The sequence below is a fragment of the Nilaparvata lugens genome, chromosome 12, assembly GCF_014356525.2.
Source record: "Nilaparvata lugens isolate BPH chromosome 12, ASM1435652v1, whole genome shotgun sequence".
Lineage (NCBI taxonomy): Eukaryota > Metazoa > Arthropoda > Insecta > Hemiptera > Delphacidae > Nilaparvata > Nilaparvata lugens.
Window position 1 is genome coordinate 5,170,898 of NC_052515.1, and position 22,150 is coordinate 5,193,047.

The window sequence follows — 22,150 nt, forward strand, 5'->3', positions numbered from 1 at the left end:
GTACTAAAGTATAAACAAATTGTGAATCATAAGAGATCGACTAATCGATACGACTCATATCGATAACAATATAAACTATATATTAATAAATTTTCTCACGACTTGACATTGCAGGATTCAAACTCAAGAAACAAACAAGTGGAAAGCTCTTAACCACAATAATTAGGCTTCTTGCTACAGAAAAATACATCCTATCTCATCCCAGTAGGCATAAGCTTAGGCTATTTCAGCTGGCGCCACCATGTTTAGCCTTAAAACACCCTTAGGCTAGCCTGGTTTTGCAGCAAATCAATCATCATCTGTTTTCCCGTTAAACAAACAGAATAATGAGTCTATCTCACTCTCACTCTCTCTAATGTCATGGGAATTGTCTCTCTCTCTCTCTCTCTCTCTCTCTCTCTCTCTCTCTCTCTCTCTCTCTCTCTCTCTCTCTCTCTCTCTCTTTCTCTCCAATGTCATGTGAATTTTCTGTCACTCTGTCTCTGTCATTCGTTCTTTCTCTGCTGAGTGCATTATCTCTCTCCAATTATCTAATTATTATTTACTGATCTAGTTTACTTGTTCAGTCTCATTACCGAATAATAACAGACCAAAAATAGTCGTTCCTTTTATTGATTTTACCTCGACCAAACCTTAATCCATCTGATACATTTCGAGGTTTATCGATTCTCCTCAATTAGAGTAATTAGTGACAATAATAATAATAGAAATAATGTGAATAACACTGTCAACCTATGGATTCTATGGTTAGGAGAGAGACAGAAAATACTGTTAGTAATATATCTAAGGACACTAAGTATGAATATAACTGGACAGAAACAGATATGATATAATCATTTCTTTTTTTTCATTTGAACAAAAAACCAAGTGACTTACAAAGATATACAATGTAACAATTAGTTTTTTGTAAGGTTATCTAGTGCAGCAGACCGTCATGTTAAGAGATTATAGAATATTAATACACATATGAAATTTCTCAGTTTATTGATTCACAACTAGTTTAAGCCCGGAATGTAACACGCGACCATGAAAACCAAGTTTTACATAAAACATAAATTGAAACGTAAATGGAGCATAGACTTTTTAGTGAATGCAAGTGTATCCTCAACTAAATGTCAATTTTTTCGATTGGAACCAAAAGAAAATTTAGGAGTCTTATATGTAAAATGTACAATTTTATTCAATTATGTAAATCTTGTCAAAAATGAAAAATATAATCAAAATAAAGGGGTAGAGATCTACGTAACTCATATAACTGCCAGTTCGTGGAGCTGGCTTCAAGTAGCCACCCTTCCAACAGGAGAACCAAGAACAAGTCACTAATCTAATCTGAGCGATCAGATATAGCTTTAAAAACTGAGTCAACCACTTTTCTGACAAATTTTAATCAGTCTAACATTATTTATAATACTTTCTAACATTCGGTGAAGCTCTCTGCTCATTCAGTCAAATTTCTCGAAAGAGATCACAATAACTATGATGAATCAGACGATAACAATGAGAAACAATAAAACTCGCCGAAATTGATAACACTTGAAACAATAAACATAGACTTGATAACAATAAAACTCGCCAATTTCCACATGAAAACTTAGTGAAAATATTGAGAGAATTGATGAGTTTTCATTTTATTTGTTGAATGGTATTTTTTCAACCACGAATTGAACAAGACAGTGAAATGGCCCTACACTGCCCGCTGATCTAGAAAACTGCCAACGGGAAAACTGGACGCAAATACCAGGAAATGCAGGGTTTTCCTGATTTCCCGCCGGGGATATTTTGTTCCCGAATATCCAACTCTGGGAAAACAAGGAAAAGTGAGCTTTAAATAAGGTTGATTGAATGTGAGAACGTATGTTCTTGGCTGCTAAATCCTGCTTGTTAAATTAAATTCTTGGTCAAAGAAGACTAGGGGTGGAAACTGTTGATGGAATATCACCTATCTATCTATGTTCTAAAAATATTATTTTCATCAAAGTTCAAACTCTAATGCTCATGTTATTACTGTTTTTCCTGTTTCCATCACCTCAAAATCTCATAAATGTGGATTTATTAAAGAAAATTGAAAAAAAAACAATAAATTTATATATTGTACAATAAGATATCATTTTTATTTCCAAATCATCCCTTTCAACATCAAACTTGATATTATCAAACACAAAATCTGAGTACATATTTCAGACTTCATAGTTTTCCTTCAATAATATAAATTTAACCTAATAGGTAACTATTAACAAGTATTAATCTTAAAATTCCCTCTGAATCTTGAATTAATCTCATATTATTTGTCTCTCCACGTGATTCTTCTTGCAATAAATCAAAATTGAATTTAATTATTTTAATTTTATATTTATAACTTGATGATGTAAAAGTGGTTGAGGAATCAATTAGAAAAGATTCTAATGCATGGGATAGTTTCCAAACCCTCAAAGAGAATTCCACCATCATTAATGAAGGAATTTAGAGAGAACTCATTCAACAAATGAAAATATCAACAATAGAATACCAACATCAAATGGCTGAAATAGCATCATCATAAATATGAGTGCCATACCACATTATAACTAAACTGCAGTTTTCAAATACCGATCAGAATCCCAAAACTCAAAACACAGGTAAATGAGGTTGGGAAATGCTATTTTCCGCACTGATAAATATCCCAAATTCATACAGTATTCGTGGCCCTAATTTTTCCAGAGAATGCTACAGCATATATGTTACTATGCATTGCAAAAGCATGCAACATTTTCGGGTTCCAAACTCGCAACTGAAAAGAACGGTTGGAGGAATTTTGGAGCTTTTGGGGCTCCACCAAAATGGCAATGAGCGGGGTAGAGGGTTTGTGAGAGTGAGAGAGGGAGGAACAGAGAGCACTAAGTGAGCAACAGAAATTCGACGAATATATTCCCACACGAATTATACATCACATATATGTAAGCCGATTGGAGTTTAAACAATGCAACAGCTCTTACAGGTTGGGGTGGTGTGGGGAGGTTAGCAGGTAGAAGGGAGGAGGGAGAGGTACGATTCCGATTAGGTAGATAAAATATAGTGGGAATAAGAGTGGTACAGAGAAACATTGGAATTCGAAAATTGTTAACATAAATATTTCAGGCGGTAGCTCAACGTTTGAAAAGAACTCCACTCAGCACTCACTACATAAACGTGTTCCAAGAGAATGCATAATTCTGTACGGTGAGTTTCACTTTGGATTGTCAGCATTGCTAGAATGGGAAGCTGTTAGGATTGCTAACAATGTGAACTGAATATAACTGTAGCAGCCTATGATAATATGTGCAGTATCTAAATAAGGTAATCTGTTCCCATTTTAAATGGCGGAAATTCCACACGGTTTTTGCTTGGATTTTTGGTGGACGGTTTACGGGTGACTTTTTTATAGAGCTTGCTTCGAAAGCTATTTTTTCAAGAGCTATCAAAAGCTCTTTATTCGCCTGTACACGGGAGCTAAAGTCATTGAAATCCCAACAATGATAAGGATCTAACTGGAAAACCATGTATTAATTTCATCAATTATAATAAATTTCAATATTATAGACATTCTAATGATCTTCCAATGTCTGAAACTGTGTGTGTATAAAGAATGCTAAATAAACATAAATTATACTAGTAGTTCTGTGAACAGTAAACCTCACGCAGTTTCCTCATCCACAAGTATCTGGTGTCACCTTTTTCACCGGCTTCTCCAGACATCTGTGTAATGCATGCAATGAATAATCCACTTGTCAGCTGATTTATTATAAATAATTCTATAGTCTGATTAATCCTATCTTCAGATTAGATTATATATATAGTGATATCGGAGTATGGGGGAAATTCCTTTTCCTTTCATATTATCCTCAAAATGTAGAATTTCAAAAAATCTTGTATATACATCGACGCGCAGTTGAAAAAGGAATATTCTTGCCAAATCTCAAAGAATTGTATCAACGCGTTTAGCCGTAAATGCGTTACATACATACAGACAAAAGAAAATCATAGAGTTAAAACATAGACCTCACTTCATTCGGTCAATTATCGATATTATTTGAATATTATACTATTACCTGGCTTTAGATAATAATATTCATATTGGATGAGTTATGAAGTAATACCTATATAGTCTGCATAAATGAATTTGCTGTAATTCTGAAAATTCAAGCCATAATAAGCTTAAAATTGTTTCAATCTAGAAATATAGAAAAATCACAATTCACTCAACGCATCAGTGGAATTTCATGGAAAATGGCTAATTTAATAATATTTATCTATTACTATTTACTATTACCGCATTCAGAAAGATGACAAATTATGAAATAGGATTGGGTCTTCAATTTCAACTAGACAAATTTATTTCCAGTCCAGTTATACTAAACATTTAGAATTAATGTTGTAGAATTATTAAATTTATTTTCCGTGATATGATTAAACATGAGTTAGTGGCTGCTTCTCTTTTGGGTTTTACAAGTCGCTACTCCACATTGTCAATCAGAAACTTATTAAACTTATCAAACCTACCCTAAAAACACTTCAACATTCGCAGAATTTCATTACAATCAAACAACAATTAAATGGAGTAAGTAGGTGCAGTATGTAGTTTGAGAGGTAGAGGAGAAAATTCGATTTAAACCCAACACAAAATTACACAATAATTGCAACAAACATCAAAGCTTTGAGACTGTTTCTCCTCCTCCTTCTTCGACTTCTCTGCCATCCACTTCATCCTACAGAAGCTTTTCTTTGGTTGGTTCTTTTTTATTCATTTGGGCCCACTCTAGGCCCACTTCATATAAGCGAAAGCAGTTGTAATCACTTTAGAAGGACCGACTTCATAGCGTTTTCCCTCTTGTCTGTCTTCTGCTTATCCTACTCCTCTTTTAATCAATTTCTCCAGTTTACTTGTTTTTCTTCTCTTGTTACTACTATTTCTCTTATTTCCTCCCTCTCTTCTCCACACCATCCCATTTTGTTTTCTTACAACTTCCTCTTCTTCGTCGTAATTTTCATTAGATCTGTTTTCTTCCTTACTACCTACTTCCTTTCTCCTTTTGCTTCTTGTCCTCCAACTTCATACACACTTCATTTATCTTTCTTACTCTCTCAACTCTGTTTTACTCTCTTACCGGTGTCTTACTTATTCACTTCCTATTTGCTCTACCTGCTCCTTTTCTTCCAAGTAATAACTAATATTTTTCTAATATCTTTTTCATAATTTCCTTCTCCTATTATTCTTCATTTCTACTTTTCCTTTTTCTGTTCCTGTCTCCGCCACAGCAGTCTTTCCATTGTTCTTCTCTACATACAACTTAATCTCACTCTCTTTTGCCTACTGCTTCTTACTCGACTACTGATTCTTTACTTTCTATCACTTTTCCATTATTTTACTTTATACTCTCCCACCACTTTTATTCAATTCTTCATTTCATTCTCTTTCTATCTCTAAACCTTACCCTGCTTGGTTTTCATAATTGTTTCGATACTACTATTCTGACAAACACTTCCCACTCCTCAATTCCTTTTTAACTTCCTTGTGCCTTGTCTGTACTGTTTTGTATCCTTTTCCTTTTTCTTCTTTCTTCTTCAACTGCCTTCTTTTTTTCTTCTTTTTCTTATTCTTCTTCTCCACCTGTCTTCTTTTTCTTCATCATCTGCCTTCTTCTTCTTCTTCTTCTGCTTTCTTCTTCTTCTGTTTTCTTCTCCTTCTGCTTTCTTCTCCTTCTCCTGCCTTCTTCTCCTTCTTCACTACCATTCAACACAACCGTTAACTTGTAAGTGATAGTGCAAGAGCCTTTCCATCACCAAAAACACCGCCCTACTGAGAAACGCCCTCCTCACTCACTCACCCATTCTCTCTCTCTCTCTATCTTTCATCTCAGAGAGACGAATCTCACCGAGCTTCTCACAGTCTCTTTCAGCCTACTCTTGACTCCTAGCTCTCACCAGTGAGGAGGAAAACAGCTCCTCTCTCTTGACTCTTGACTTCTCAGAAGTCAAGGAGGAGGAGGAGGTGGAGCAGGAGGAGGAATGCAACTCCTCACTTCGTTTTACACACTGAAACGTGTAATTAATCTGCGCCAGTCGCCATGGCAACGTAAACAGGCGTCGAGATCCCAGAACGAAGACTTCTTCTCATCTACTAGATAAGGAGGGAAATTAAAAGAGTGATAGAGAACGATCAAGATCAAGATAGAAGAGAGTTTGATTCAGTACAACGGTCAGACAATACTCGAACAAGTAGTGTTGAAAACCATACACTGTATATTCGAATAACATTTGTTGATGGGAGTCCCTTGTGGGAAGGTCCCACCTAGAGAAAGAGAGAGAGAGAGAGAGAGAGAGAGAGAGAGAGAGAGAGAGAGAGAGAGGGATAGGTTTGAAGTTTGAATTTATTTGTTGTGACTCAATCTAATTATTAGCAAATTTTATCAATGACATAAACAAAAATCGATCAAGTGCACAGCCTTGTGGAGAAGATCATCTACAGAATTAATAAAGCCAGCTCTAGTTTAATAACAGAAGAGATGAAACAAGTATTATTTTTATCACCTATTACCTTCAGTAAGAAATGTAATCTTGTAAACAACTCGTCAACTGAATTTCTAATTATTACTCATGAAACAACAAACGTTGTCAGTCAAAACAATTCTATCAATACAAATAAGCGAGAACCAGAGATAGATACTGTCAAGTTCAACCCATCACTTGAATATGTTTGAATTTCATGCACAAATATGTCAAATGCATATGATTCTATATGATATGAGACATACTTTTCCTACTAACTATGAATAGCTGTTTCCTGTATAGGTTTACTTCAAGATTATCACACAGATAATTATTCCCAATATGAATCCTAAAAAATCAACAAATAATATATTATTTGCCGGTCAGGTTACCCGAGACGACTAAGGCATTGAACAGGTATGCTAGCGCTACCTGGTCGTGGGTTCGAATCCCACCGTTGAGCATGGACGTTTGATCATCACATCAAAATCACCCACGCACTTTCCATTACCAATTATACACAATAAACAATTCTATTACCCACGCATAAGATAAAAGCTCGTAGTATCATCCACAATGAAACAAATATATATTTTCTACTGGGAAGCTGAATAAGTTAACTTATCATCTACTAATAATACTTTATTGTAAACCAAAGAAAAATAGATGATAAGAATGACATGTGAGTAATCCACAAAATATCAAAACTATTTCCAACCAATATCTCACAAATACAATTTTCCGCCATAGCTGAAGACCTACAAACGAATCAAATGGGATAGGAGAGACGAGAGAGAAACTATAAAGGGAGGAAGGAAGAGAGAGAATGACAGATGAGAATAAATGGTGGAGAGATAGAGTGAGAGCCATGAAAGATACATTGAAACCTTATTAATTACTGTCACAATCGTATGATTTAAGGTGCAATGATTGTGTTATTGAGTGTGTACAAGCTCAGAGAGAGAGAGAGAGAGAAACAAACGGGAGCTAAACAGAGATAGACGGAGAGAGTTGAGAGAGAGAGAGACCTCATCCAATACCGTAAAGCAATTGTCCAAGCGCAACAAAATTTACTGTCGCTTGTATACCCCTCCCCACGGGTTTCCAAAATCCCCCCACCCACCGCCGTTTCCCCTAGACTGGTGTCCTATTGATATTTTGTGTGCGTATTAATGAACGTCCCATTATTAATGGCATTTTCAGCCTTACACCTCCCTTACACCCAACCCTCTAAACCTAAAACAAGGCTGGCTGATATGCCCTTTCACTCATCACACTCTCTCTCTCTCTCTCTGTCTCATTGAAAAGGGCTAGGCTACCCTTTGTGGTATTTTGCTGTATAACACAGGATACATCTTCAATGTAAACTCAGATCTGAACTCATCCTGCAGCCATAGTAATAGAAGATATAATATTGTATTACTATGCATGTATCCCACTTATTCCTTCAACGCTCTCACTCTCTCACAAATTTCATCTCTTCTTTGCAATTGTAACTTTCGTCTCATTCATTATCTCACACTCTCTATCACCTTACTCTCTCTGTCTAGGGAGAATTTTCCTAATCCTTCAAATCAAATTTTCTCAATTCCCTCACCTCCAGTAGGTCATCTGTTGATGGGAAAAATTATGATTCATCGTACACTCCTTCTCTAATCGCAACAATACACATACAATAGTTATTTGTGCAACTAGTGCGCAAAGTGACAGTTTGCTGCACCGAAAGAAACACGGCTCGGGCGGAATGGTTTCTTGAGTGCAGCAGAGGAACTTTGCGCACGTATTTCACATTAAGTTTTTCCTACAGTTACCATTGAATATAAAAAGTGGGTAATTATGGGTAAAATTGCCTGAAATCCATCAAATAAATTAGTAGTGTTTGAATGGCGGGGGGCAGCTGTGTGGTGTGTGCTGTGGTGGCACTGTGCTGTCGTTGTCCTTGGTTATAATATATAATGAATAATAATTAGCGCGTTGTGCTTCGTTGCACCTCTGCTCACTATAGCAGCCACAGCAGTCACTGTTACCAACTTCATTTTGATTTTGCTGCACTGTTGCTCCATATAACCTACTAAGTATTTTGCGTTGCCATGTTGCAAATCTGGAGTGCAGAAAAATTTTTCCCGCACTAGAGCGGAAAAGTGATTCTTTGCGTTCTGTAATCAGTGCAGCAATGACCACTTTTCAACGTAACTGTAGGAAAATGGAATTATATAGCCGAAACATGTCGTGATTGTGCAATTTTAAAATGGTACTTGAATTTCTAATTTTATATTTATAAATGTTTCATATGCTTACAGTACACTCCACCATTAATTCAGATAAAACACTCTCAAGTTTCTGTCTCTTCAATTCCCTAATATTAATTAGTCAATGGGTTGATGGGAAGGAAAAACATCCCATCAAGATGTATGATAAATTTTCAAGGCTAGGAATGGAAATGTATCTAATGCACACACTTGACCATTTCTGTAGATACTGTACAATCAAATTGCACCATACTCCATTTTATCTGGCTTCAGATAAGTCACCAAATAATGTGATGATAATAGGCTCAGATAATGTGACATTCACTCAATAGGTCACTTTTGAGCAGGATCCCTGTTCGCTCGTAAGGATCGTTTTATTGATTATTAAAATATAAAATTTCCAAACAAAACTTCATCTTCTATTCATGTTTTCTGCATGTTGTCAGCCTCTTTGGCAAAACATCTGTTGAACAATAAATTAATAATTAATATGAGTAAAACGAACCTATTGACATTCACTACACAGCAGGTAAAAACATTTTTTCCTTCAATAAATTTGGACAACAAAGTCATTTCTCAGTCCACCTCTACCAAGTTCTTGGGATTAACAGTAGATCAAAACTTGAATTGGACAGAACATGTCACAAGGGTTTTGTCACGGGTATCGAGTGGATTATATGTTCTTAGAAAAATGTCTCCCTTTTGTAAAATAGAAACGCGGAAAATGATTTATTTTGCCTACATACACTCTATAATATCCTTTGGTATAAGTCTTTATGGATCTACTTCAAATCAGAACATGGATTCAATTCTCAAATCACAAAAACAAGCTATAAGAATAATTTTACACCTAGACCCCATAACATCAGTTAAAGAACATTTCGCTCACTTGAATATAATGACAGTTTACAGTCTTTACATCTTTGAGACAATTATGTGTGTGAAAGAAAATCTTGGAAATATTTTGACGTTAGGACATAATCATAGGTACAGCACTAGAAACAGAGATAAACTTTTACATTTGCAAAGCCATAGACTTGAGTTCTACAAGAAGAAGCCCACATACATAGGAGCCAAGTTCTATAACAAGCTCCCGACGCGAATCCAACAAGAGCTGAATCCCAATAAATTCAAATTGGAATTAAAGAGATATTTAACTGGAAGAGCTCTTTATAATATCAAAGAATATTTGAATAAATGAGATCAGATCCTATGAGTTGAATTGTATTGTATGTTTGTATTGTTGTATTCTGTAGATGTTTTATTTGTTATGTATTTTATTTTTAATTGTATCTAATCAAAGATATATATTTTTGACACTATTCATTGTATACAATGTACAAACTTATGAATAAAGAAATTATGATATGATGATATGATATGATACCCCGCCACCCAATGACAGGGAAAGCATTTTTAAAGTGTCTGGAGGTCTAGAGAAAGAAAATACAACTAGAGAAATAAAATTACGAGGCACAGAGAAAGGAGAGAGAAAATGTAAAAGAGAGAGAGAGTGTGAGTGTAATGTCCACTGATGCTTGAAAGTTGAGTGCGTCACTGTTTCTTCAATTTCCAACATTCGTTCCACCTGATCGATTCCTTTTATTACGCATTGTTCTTTCGATCGTAAATATTGCTTTATTGCGTATTTCACCTTTCTTCTCACTTCGCCATTGCTATCTTCTCTTCTTCATTCATTTATTATTCTATCTTCTTTTTTTTCTTCTTGTCTCCTTCTTCACTATCACTACCATTCTCTCAACTATCGTTGCCAGTCTTTTCAATTATTCCTCAACTGTCCTTCCTTTCACTTTGTATGCATTAAGATTACTATTTTGCGCACCTGTTCCATTTCATGATATTCCCATTCACTCCCCTACAGCCTCTCTTTCTATGCCCTCTCATTCTTTCATATCGACTCTCTTATATGATATCTGGCTCTATGAATATCTATAAATCTTCTATATTCTTTGATCAATAAAGAATAAATCTATAATAAATCTGATATTATCTGCCACTGATTCAAACAGTTTCTTTCTGATGATATCCCATACATTAGGCTACTCTAATTTGAATCGAACAGTGACGCGTTCAGTGAGTTTTATAACTGTCTCAAGTTTTCCCATAAATATTTAATGTATTCAAAATTGTTAAATTCTGACTCCCGTTTCCATTGAGATGCTGCTGAGTTGTATCACAAATGTTATAGATTAGAGAGAATAGTAGTTTCGACTGACCCAAGAGGTTAGGGTAAAAAACCCTGAAAATGATATTCCAAAAATTTCTAAAAATGAAGAGCCTACAGATTAAAAACGAGGAAATTTGATTTTGACAAAAATATAATATGTATCAAACAGAATAAATCATCTTCACTCTACTCTCTATAGAACTAATTCAAACTGATGAAACACGTTATTTATGTTTTTCTTACATAACAGTAACCGCATCTCAAAATAGTATTTTACAATCAAAACCATCAAAGAATCTCAAACTTGATAACATCCCTGTGTCAGAGACATAGCACATCATCAAACCTAACAAACAATGAATTTACAGCATTGAAACGAGCACATCACAACATAAAAACTGATCTCTCGATGATAAAACTCCAATAAACTTGTAATGAAAAGCAGTTGTTTTTCATTAACATGAAGACTACATTAAATTTACTGGCGCTCCGCGATTGTGAGAATTTTATACAGCTCGGAAAGAATAATAAAGAAAGCTGATGAATTATTCATCGGAAAAAACTGAGCTGCTTTGCGAGAATAGCCTATAAAACAGATCGTTTCTCAAGATATATTTTATATAAATCTGTAATAATTCGAGTAATAAGAGTTTTGTGAAAGGGAAGGTGGTTATTGTGGACATTTTGAAACGGTTTTACGATAACTACATCACTCAATGAGAAGCTAGGTGATAAGTAATTCTTCTGCGAAGCTCAAATTCGCCCCTATCATAGAATCTCAAGTAAAAATTTGTCAGAAATTGTGATAATTCTATTTCAGCAATATCATAAGTTTAAACCTTTCTAATGGACAACTCACTTCTAATTCAATAAGAGGAACAAGGGAAACTGATTGGTTCACCAAGTCTAAAAGATAACTCTAAAACTAATAAACATTTAGTTCCAGACATCATTAAAAATCACAAGCTACTGATTTCAATGTCTTCGAAATACAGTAAATCATCAATCTAGTTATTAATTTATCAATATTGGAAAATTATATCTAACGATAATGTAATGCTATTTAAATTCATTTTCATTCGCTAATCGCTGCTAAGCTATTTCCCATCTGCAAATTCATATCTAATAACAATTTTACGGTAGTTGGATCTGCAATAGAATAGTTACACAGAATAACTACTAAGCTACAATATTATACTAGACTGGAATAAAAAAATGGAGTCACTGAACTGATTAGCTGTAATTGAACATTATCATCAAGGCAAAACTAATAAATTATAATAAAACAATAAGTTCATTGACAGTGATGGTGAATTAGCATCTTATAATATTATCAAAAATAAGTTTCCACACTCTATGACGGAGCTTTCTGACGTCATTTATTATCGCTGAAAAATCTTTCTATCAAATTGATTGCTAATGGAATTTTGTTTGGAGGAAAACTATTATCTTAAATTTAATTAGTAGGTTTATATTGAATTGTAAATTAATGCAGTATGTCTCTGAATAATAAAAATTATGCGACAGTAAAATAAATCTAAGAGATCTGGATTTAAATCAAAAATGCCTATCTAGATGTAATCTTCACTAAAAGAACAGATGAATGCTCATCTAATAGAATTCTGAAAAAGTAATCAGCTAAGAATAGAAAATGATTTGATAAGAAAGATAAATTAATGCATCAATATATTTGAAAAGACCAACGTCTGAAATTAGTGTGAAATATCTTGAGTAATTTTTTCTGGATGGTTTGCTGTTCAGACTCATTACGGTATGTAAAAAGAGAGATAATTTGTAAAGATTAAATACATTTTTATAAAAAAAGATATACAATTCAATTCGATTTTCCATGATCTTCAACTGTTAATTTTTCTAGTTTATAGAAAACACTGATCAGTTCTACATTAGTCTGATAATAGATCTATAAATATTATCATTAATACTGTTCATTGTATAAAATGTTAATTACTGTTCACCTTGTTTGATAATTGAAGGAGTTTTTGTACGTAATCGGTTAATAATATTGAATTCAATACAATTGCTGTTTTCCAGCAATTAATTGTTTCACATGAGGCATGTCCATAACAGGTAATATTTCCAATAATAGAATAGCACCAAAAATGTCTACAAACTGGCTCTGAGGATAGGCAATGACTTTTAAACAATTGAAAAATACTAGGATACCTACGTAGAATTTCAGTTTTAAATAATTCATAGAATGATTTACAAATCTATAACTCGTAATTACTGCAATTTTAAGAACGTTATATTGATAATAGTCAAACAAATGCCCTCAAAAATAGAACTATGAAACCGCTAAATAAGTTCACAAATTATATATATATTTTTTTACAAATATATTTGAAACTTTCACGTTACTTCAAAATCAATTTTTTGTTCACTATACCTTTGATAACTTAAGAACCCGGTTGCACAAAAGCCTGTTAAATTTTAACAGTGATTAATTTCACGAGAACCAATCATAGAAGGCTTTTTTGAAAAGACGGTTTCTCTTATTGGTTCTTGTGAAATTAATCACGGTAAATAAATATTCAACTGCTTTTGTGCAACCGGGCCTTGGACTCTGAAAATTTAATCAAACTAGGCTAAATCAATTCTCTAGGGTTGTTGAAGAAGACTAACTAAACAGGCCTAATTAATATAATGTTTGCTATGGCTATTGAATGATGATGGTTAACCATAATTAATATAGAAAACTATTACAGTCTATAAAAACTAAAAAAGTATTTGATCTTATATTTAATTTATTTTATCAAAACTAAAAACAACTTGACTAATTTATAGGCCTATTATCAAATAATTGTATAGTGTTCCAAAATAATTATTAATAATCAGACTCAATGCATTTGTATTTTCAAATTTTGTAATTTGGGTTTATAGTAGGCTAGGATTAATTTGAAACAAAATTGTACATTTTTAAATTCTTGAAAAAAAATATTCCAAGATAGCCTAGCCTTATTATCTAAATATTCAAGAGGAACATTTTAGTAGGTGGTTATGACTGGTATTCAGGTAAATTTAAAGTAACTACGGTACCGTACGGTATTGATTGATTTAGAATTCATTACGGCGTCATTAGTGAATTAAGAGACCTAAATAAGTTAATAGCCCAATATAAATAATAAATTAATTTGAAGGCAAAATACGGTAGAAAAATAATACAGATGATAGTGTACTTACGTTCAATCAAGCATAGTAATTAATTTCCCATTAGGACAAAATGAATTATGTTGACATAACACCAAAACAAAGCACAAAACTTCACAACCAAGTTTAAACGCACTGTAAATTTAACCAAAGTTTTTATTTTAAAACATGACAATTAATTTGAAGGTTATTTTTTGTTCGTAGAGTTTTGGTTAAATTTAATACAACAGGTAGATCTGGCATCATGGATTTGAATTTGCAGTAGTTAGTTGAACGGCCGAAGTCAGAATCTAACCAAAGACGCTACAGTAGTACAGCAATGCCAAGATGACTACTTGTCGTGGAATAGCATTACACAACAGCAGAGCCTAAACACACCCTTCACTTACAACTAATCACAAAAATAAAAGCCTAAAAACATTCAAATAAACACAACACTTTGTAGAAAATAACCTATCACTTCCTTGACAGATTCACGGAGACGAACTAAGTTTCCCACCAGACCTCGCCGGAAGTTAGCTGAGGCAAACATGTCAAATATGTGAGGTATTGGAAGCTCGCATACAAACAACTCGGCTTTGTTTGACCTCAACCTCGACAAACAACCAATAATAGTCATTGCAAATTATAATCTAGATGAAAAGTACTTACCAGAGAAATATTTGGACGCCTTCTCGGCGAAATTGTAGAAATTAAGAACGGTATTTGGTCCGTAAACACAGGGACCGAGTCTGTTTTTGGTATGCCAAGAATGACACAAAGAATCCAGACAACGCACCGTGCTACTGCGCATCTACTCACGCGCAACCACCTATGTATCAACGGACTCGCAAACCTGACACCAAACTGCTACTCCGATAACTGTTCTATGGAACTGTTCCATTCTTCAGTTCTTGATTAGAGTTATAGGCAAATGGAGCCCTTCTTCTTGTTCATAGTCTCTAGCAATCCAGTGTGATATGCTTGGCAGTCTCTCAAGACTGATTGGTCCTCGTGACCTACGTGAGTTCCACTCGTGGCCTTCTTTTTAGGTCCTTCCGCTGAGGAAGGGGTCGCCAAATTGCCTCTAGGGCGCCCGGCCACCTTTGACTCATCATATTGACCCTTGTGCCTGGAGTTTCACCCATCTTTTGGGTTTTTTTCTTTTTGTCCCACCAAAACTTTGCAAGGTGTAAAGCCTCACCTCTACCAAGAAGTTTTGCCTGAATGGCTGCCCTTTCTTGAGCAGTGGTGAGGTTTCGTCTCTCCAGCCCGTAAACTCGTGACCTATGTGAGTTCCACTCCTGTCCTTTTTTGTAGGTCCTTCCGCTGAGGGAAGGGTCACCAAATTTCCTCTAGGGCGCCTGGGGACTGGCAGCCCTCGACTAAGCCTCTTGGCCCACATGTGTGCCTGGAGTTTCACCCATCTCTGGTCTCTTGGGTTTTTCTTTTTTTGCCCCTTCGAGAATCTGCAGGGTCAAAAAGCCTCACCTCTCCAATAAATTTTGCCTGAATGGCCACCCTTCTTTGAGCAGTGGTCTGAGAAGCTCATCCTTCCTCTCCAGTTGGAATGGTGTGATTGAGCTTACATCATGTTGTGATCAGTAGAAGCCTTTTCAACGTTAATAGCCTCTACATATGAGGGCAATGGAGCCTCCTGTGTTCCTGAAGCACCGATTAGATTGAGGAACCTGCCCTGATGGGGCAAGGCTCAATACTAAAGGAGGGCGCCTGGTATCCTGCAGGCACCGTTAGAACCACCATATAAAAGCACCACCCATCAACACGGTCCACACCTTGGGTTAGCCTAAGAAGAAGTTAGAATACAACCAAGGAAGGCCGACAGATGGAAAAAGAAAGAAAGAATGGCACAAAGCTAAGTCAATGGGAAAAGTGCCATTCTAGAAATGAAAAGTTCCAAAGCATTATTTAGAAGCAGAAGAAGGGCTTTTGACCATGCATCATAATTCAAATTCCGTCGTAAAATATAAAATGTATTGTTGAATGTTCTTAAGCCCATATTTTATTTATGTAACAATCGGAAGATATTGTTGATCAAAAACTAAAATTCATCGAAATTGATTATTTTCTTCAAATTTCACTCATTTTTGAAAAATCATAACTCAGTACTCATTGGAGATAGAGAGTTCCGAATGATCTCATTTTATTCAGAATTTCTCTGTCCGATTACAAGATTTGGCAGAAATAGCTAAAAACTGGAAAATGAGCCGAAAATACGAGGTTTTTTGTCGAAAGCACAAGGAAATTTTGCATGAAGAAATTGGTTCTGGACTTGTCTTATGTACCCAAATAATATACAGTATTAAAAAATCAGAACTATCGGTAAAATATAAATTGCAAGCATACCCTGTTTTTATGTCTTTATTGACTGGACTATTATAACAGCATCACTTATCTTACACAAAACTGTAGTTCTTACTAACCATAAATCACATGAAGGTTATGAGTAAAAATACTTTTCAACTCCGTTCATTGAATAATAATTATGTACTCTTTTAATCATATTGAACTCTTAATAGCCCACTCATGTAATAATTTTCACTCATATAGGCTACTGTATAATAATAATCTTCAAAACTGTTGGATCCTCATATTACACAATATCAGCAGAATAGATAAATTAAAAAATCTAAATACAAACTATATTTTGAGCATTACAAATACAGTATAATGATCAGTTACACAGAAATCCAATCAAGTGAACTGTTGTAGAATGATATCATCCAGCAGAACAAATCAATTGATTTGAAGTCAATGCAATTTTGTTATCTCATGGTTTTTGAGTAAGATAATTCAAATATTTGGATAATATCTCACGATGTTTCAATATATTTGTCAGGGGTTACCACCCCTCCCCCAAGCCTAAGGACGCAGTCTAAGGACGAATTTAGGAAAAATTCGGCTTCTACCCCTTATCCCTTACAAATGTCGTCAACAGTCATTTTAAACATTGCCGACCCTTTTTTAGACCCCCTCTCAAGAATTTCAAGAACGCAGTCTGCATTCAAACCTCCCCCCTATGGGCACCCCTTGTACTGTCATGCAACTGACCCTGAGAGCTCCCATAGTATTGCTACTTTATACTATACTCTTATAGTATCATACTATTGATACTTATTGCCATTGACTTCCATTGATTGCTATTTGGATTTTTTTATTAGTTAATAGTGAGACTCTATTGCTTGTATGTTTAATGTTTTTTGTTGATTGTATCCTTGACGTGTGTAATGCCCTTGATGTCCTCAAGGGTTTCTGCAAATAAAAAAATTTGAATTTTGAATACGTCAATGAACTATTGCCACCTGATGAAAACCCTTCAATTCATGGTCTGAAAATGAATGATGTTTTATTTCTTCCTATCTAAACTCTTGATAGAAAGTGAACTCATTTTAGGGGAGTATATGATGTGACCTGAAAATTGTGACATCCTCTACCCCAAAAAATCTTTCATCCGGTGAGAGGCTTGAAAGTGAAGAAGACTGGACCTTAAACATGACCATAGTAGGGTCCACGTTATAATGGCAGTGGAGAAAGAGAGGATAACAACGTTGCCGATCCTCTGTCTTGTCTATGGAGGGTAACTGATACCGGTCTATTATTGATGACATATTAACTGTTCATTCTCGTTTAAAATAATCAATTATATTTTATCAAGCAAAAAATAATATTTTTCAATGATTTAATAATGAATTCATATATTCAAGATGAAATATTTTGTTAATAAATTATATGTCTACATTGTTAAAAACGATCTGGCAACAGAGCAAAGCGAGAAAGTGATAGCGCTATTCGCTTTGTTGGATGATAGACAAGGATAGCAATACAATTGCTAATCAAACACTGCAATTATAACGTAGACCTAACTATAGGGACCCAAAAATCCTTAATCCGGCTCTGACTGATCTAGGGTTACAATAGTTGCGTAATATACATTCCTTCACTAGTCAAATCTTCTGTTCATTCATATTTCAAAAAAAATCCTGGGATGATCCTGAGATTTTTGAATAACAGGCATTCAAACATCACAATATTACAAGACTAACTTGGCTCTATAGTTGAGTTCACTTCAATCTGTCAGCAGCATTCCTTATAAATATAACACTAAAACGCTGCTCATTTAAACAATGCTGTTAGTTTGAAGAGAATCTTATGATGGAAATATTCAGGTATTGACAGAAAACAAGAAGGAGGGGAGAGCAAATAAAGGAACAGTCGAATACCAAGAATATTATGAGAGAAGAATATACAGAATACCAGCAGATCTTACAATTTCATATTGCCGGTTGAATGGGGAAGATTTGGCATCTGAATTCTGCTTGAGCAAATCCTATAATAAATTTCTAGCCAGGTGAATATCGCATCTTCATTCAGGCATTTCACCCTCCCACTCCTACACAACTGTAACAGTACATTCCAGAGTATCTCCAGCTTTATTTATTCCTCTTCTCACAATGCACGTGCTTATTGAAATCATCTTGAACTTTGTACAATAATATTGCTGTTAGGGAACTCGACATTATTGATGGATTTATTGCAGAATCACCCCATCATGAAGCAGTTGATAACATTTTGAAGAGATGCATTCAATCCACTCCTCATCGATTTGATTCTGAATAAGTATCAAACTGCTAATCTGAAAACTTTAGATCAATTCAAGATGAACAATTGATTTTCATTTTTAGGTTGAATGTAATGTGAATGTTCCACTTCTATGCAGGTACAACAGAAACTGACCAGTACGAAGTAGGGTAATTATTATACAACTCATCTATCACTACATATATTCATAATACACCCCTATATAATACAGTATATGGTACTATTTTATAAAAACACTTCATTCACATGGGCTACTTTTTAAATTAATAAAACCATATAAAATCTTAAAGCACCCTTTATTTTTTAAAAATAAAATACTTTAGTATATGGTACTGTATAATTCAGTGTAATGAACAGTGAGAGTGAGAGGTGAGAGTGTTTGTGTTGCTGTGTCACATGTATAGGTTTCAGATTGCTTAAATTTTATATATTTTTTAATACTTGATCAATTTTTGAATTCAGCATCAGTGGCGTCGACTTTGGGGGGGGGCAAGGCACTCTGCCCCCTCAATAATCACTCAGGGGGGGGGGGCAATGCATGTATTCTGCCCCCTCCCCCAATGTTCTTCATACGTTACAAGAGAAAATTACATCAATAAATATTAAAAGAATATTTTCCCATCTTCAATTCCAAAAATCTCAAATGAAACCAATATTATACGAAACAATGGACCTGTCTAGGTATTTTTATTATATTTACATCTGGAAACTGGGCTTTTACAGTTTGAACGGTATAATAGGCCTACTGCATTATTTTTAAAGACTACTCCCACGATGTCCACAAACCATAAAACTACGAAAATCAAACGCATAGTCTTACTGCTTGCGTATTTTCACAACCCCCTCCCCCCATCTTCGGATGACACCCCCCTATAGATTTTAATGCTGGACTTTGCCCCCCTCCCCAATATTTGAATATTGGCGCCGCTGTTCAGCATCTTTTGAATGAATTTTGAATTTTTACAAAAATATTTATGTAATTTTAATTCATTATCTATGAAATAGAAATCCTAAGAAACATTGAATTCAAATAGATAATATGTATTACCATTATGGAATTTAAGTAATTACCAAATTTTGGAAATGTTTTATTCCCAATTCTATTTTAATGAAAGGTTCTTCCATAAAAAAAAATTTGTTTATTGTTTCTATTCCAATCAAGGACATGAAAAAGGGGCGTGATTGCAAAGTATATTGTAGTTTGGATTTTTTATATGTTGTTTGGATACATAAAAGGTGTCCAGAACCAAATTTTCATGCAAAATTTCCTTGTGCTAATACAGAGTGCCTCAAAAACCTCAAAGGTTATGTTCCTTTCCCAGTTTTCAGTAATTTCCACCAACACCAGCCATCAGATAGGAGAACTTATTCTCTTTTTTTCTTCAGGGCTACTCTTGAACATAAATAAAAATAGAAATCCAAGTACCCTTTTAAAATAGTTTAGTCACAGCATGTTTCAGCCATTGTATGATGCCATTATCAAGTCATTACCTTGACTTGATAATGACAAGTCATTACCTTGACTTGATAATGACAAGTCATTATCTTGACTTGATAATGGCATCATATAGCTGAAACATGTTGTGACTAAACTATTTTAAAAGGGTACTTGGATTTCTATTTTTATTTATGAACTTTTACTCCCCATTATTTAGATAATAAAATTGCAAATACAATTGGATTATTCTGAACTCTCTATCTACTGTACAGAGTTACAATTTTAGTAAAATTTGCCAAATTTTAGAAAAAAATGAAATTTTTATTATCAATAAGGTATCTTAAGATTGTCACAATTCAAAATAAATATGGTAGCTCAAAATCCCTCTGGGAGTATTCATGTCCTCTAGAGCCTGAGATCAATAATTAGCCTCTTTTATCTAGAATAACCCTAGATTTTGAGATATACTTGATAACATTCTATCTTACATCAAAAAACCCCAAATTTAGCACAAGGAAATCCAGTGCATAGAAAATACATCAATGGAACATATAGGTCGTAAAACACACATTTCCAAGTGGATTCCGGATGATCAGAGAATGCGTTTTTATTATAAGCAAAGGAGATGACATGACAGAGTTTTACTTGAGAAAAATCAAGCTTCACGTGTCGTGGAAAGTCTCAGCTCAAGTTACTTGGTTGAAGTACTCATAATTGATACAGTACTCAAGTTGAGACTGAAGTAACCGGAACAGTTCCAAGTGATATTCCTCTGCACTTTTCAGGTCTTCGAAGCTTTGAAAACTTTGCAATGCATTCAAAAGGTCAACACACACGCTACCTATCGACAAAAATGCCACCTAATTCGCTATTAGCGCTGAATTCAAATGTTTCAAAAAATCTCAGTACTGTTAGTACTTATTTGAATTACTGTTTCCTTAATTGCTATTTTATTACATTTTAATGCCTTCACTATATTCACCTATGCATACAGTATTGCATCATACATTCCACCTTGTATTAGTTCTGGGATGATACTTCAAAGCTATAATATCATATGAAATGAACTCAATCAACCCCCCCCCCAACATCCTATTACTATCAGTGGATGTGCAGGTTATAATAATGAGGAGCTGGAACGGGTAGAGAAATATGTATAATTATCTTTGTTTCTAGAGCTCCAGATGATGGAAAAATAGATAGGAAAGTGCTTAGCAGTGTAAGAAAAGGAGCTACTGTTTTTAAGCAATAAAATATTCTAAAAAGTGTAGCCTATAATAAGATATACTTGAAAAATATAAGGTTTGATAAAAAAAAAATGAAGAACCATTGACAAATGGCGTACAGGTACGGAAACAACAGGCTTTCAGTTAGTGTAATTATAGTCCGTGCAAATTTAGTTCAGACTTGGAGGAATATGCGGCACAGAAAAATGGAGGGACATCAGCCAATTACAGTGATTAATAGAGTCATAGGTAGAAGCGCAGTTGCCAATTTGTCAGTCGTTTGGCTGCTTTCAGACAAGAAACTTCGCAAGTTGGTGAACACTGGCCGCTTCAAAACGGCAACAACGCGCCTCTGTATCCCTCTCGCTGTATGCTTTCTCTGCTGCGCATGTCCAACCCAAGTCGGAAGTAAATTTGCACGAATCAAATCAAATCAAATCAAATCGTTTATTGCACAAAAATATATACAGAATACAACTGAAAAGAAATTGACAACTTTGTGCTACACGTCGGCAAAAGAAAACTTGTGCGCCGACGTGGAGTCTTAATATAACTTATTCACTTATACATTAATATTAATATATAAAATGATCCTACAATATTATAATATAGGCTAACAGTAATTAACATTCAACCAACTAAATATTCTATTCTAAGAAATAACAATAAATTAAAGATATACATAAAGCTGAATTTAAGATTCATACAACATCAATCAATATTAAACCAAATCATTAATTGAATAAAAATAATTTTCTTTCACCCAGGTATGGAAATCTTT

General features: G+C 34.5%; 1 protein-coding gene across 7 annotated transcripts in view; it reads right to left on the reverse strand.

The window, feature by feature from the left end:
• The window catches only part of LOC111048488 (transcriptional enhancer factor TEF-1), a 154,647-nt gene extending 139,777 nt beyond the window's left edge, over positions 1 to 14,870 (reverse strand). The window contains exon 1 of one of the 7 annotated variants that reach the window (XM_039438761.1): positions 14,758 to 14,870. The gene's annotated coding sequence lies outside the window, so the exon portion shown is untranslated. Of the gene's footprint in view, positions 1 to 14,139; positions 14,622 to 14,757 lie in introns of those variants that run through there. The other 6 variants (XM_039438757.1, XM_039438763.1, XM_039438759.1 and 3 more) reach the window with 6 other exon arrangements.
• Between the last annotated feature and the right edge of the window lie 7,280 nt (positions 14,871 to 22,150).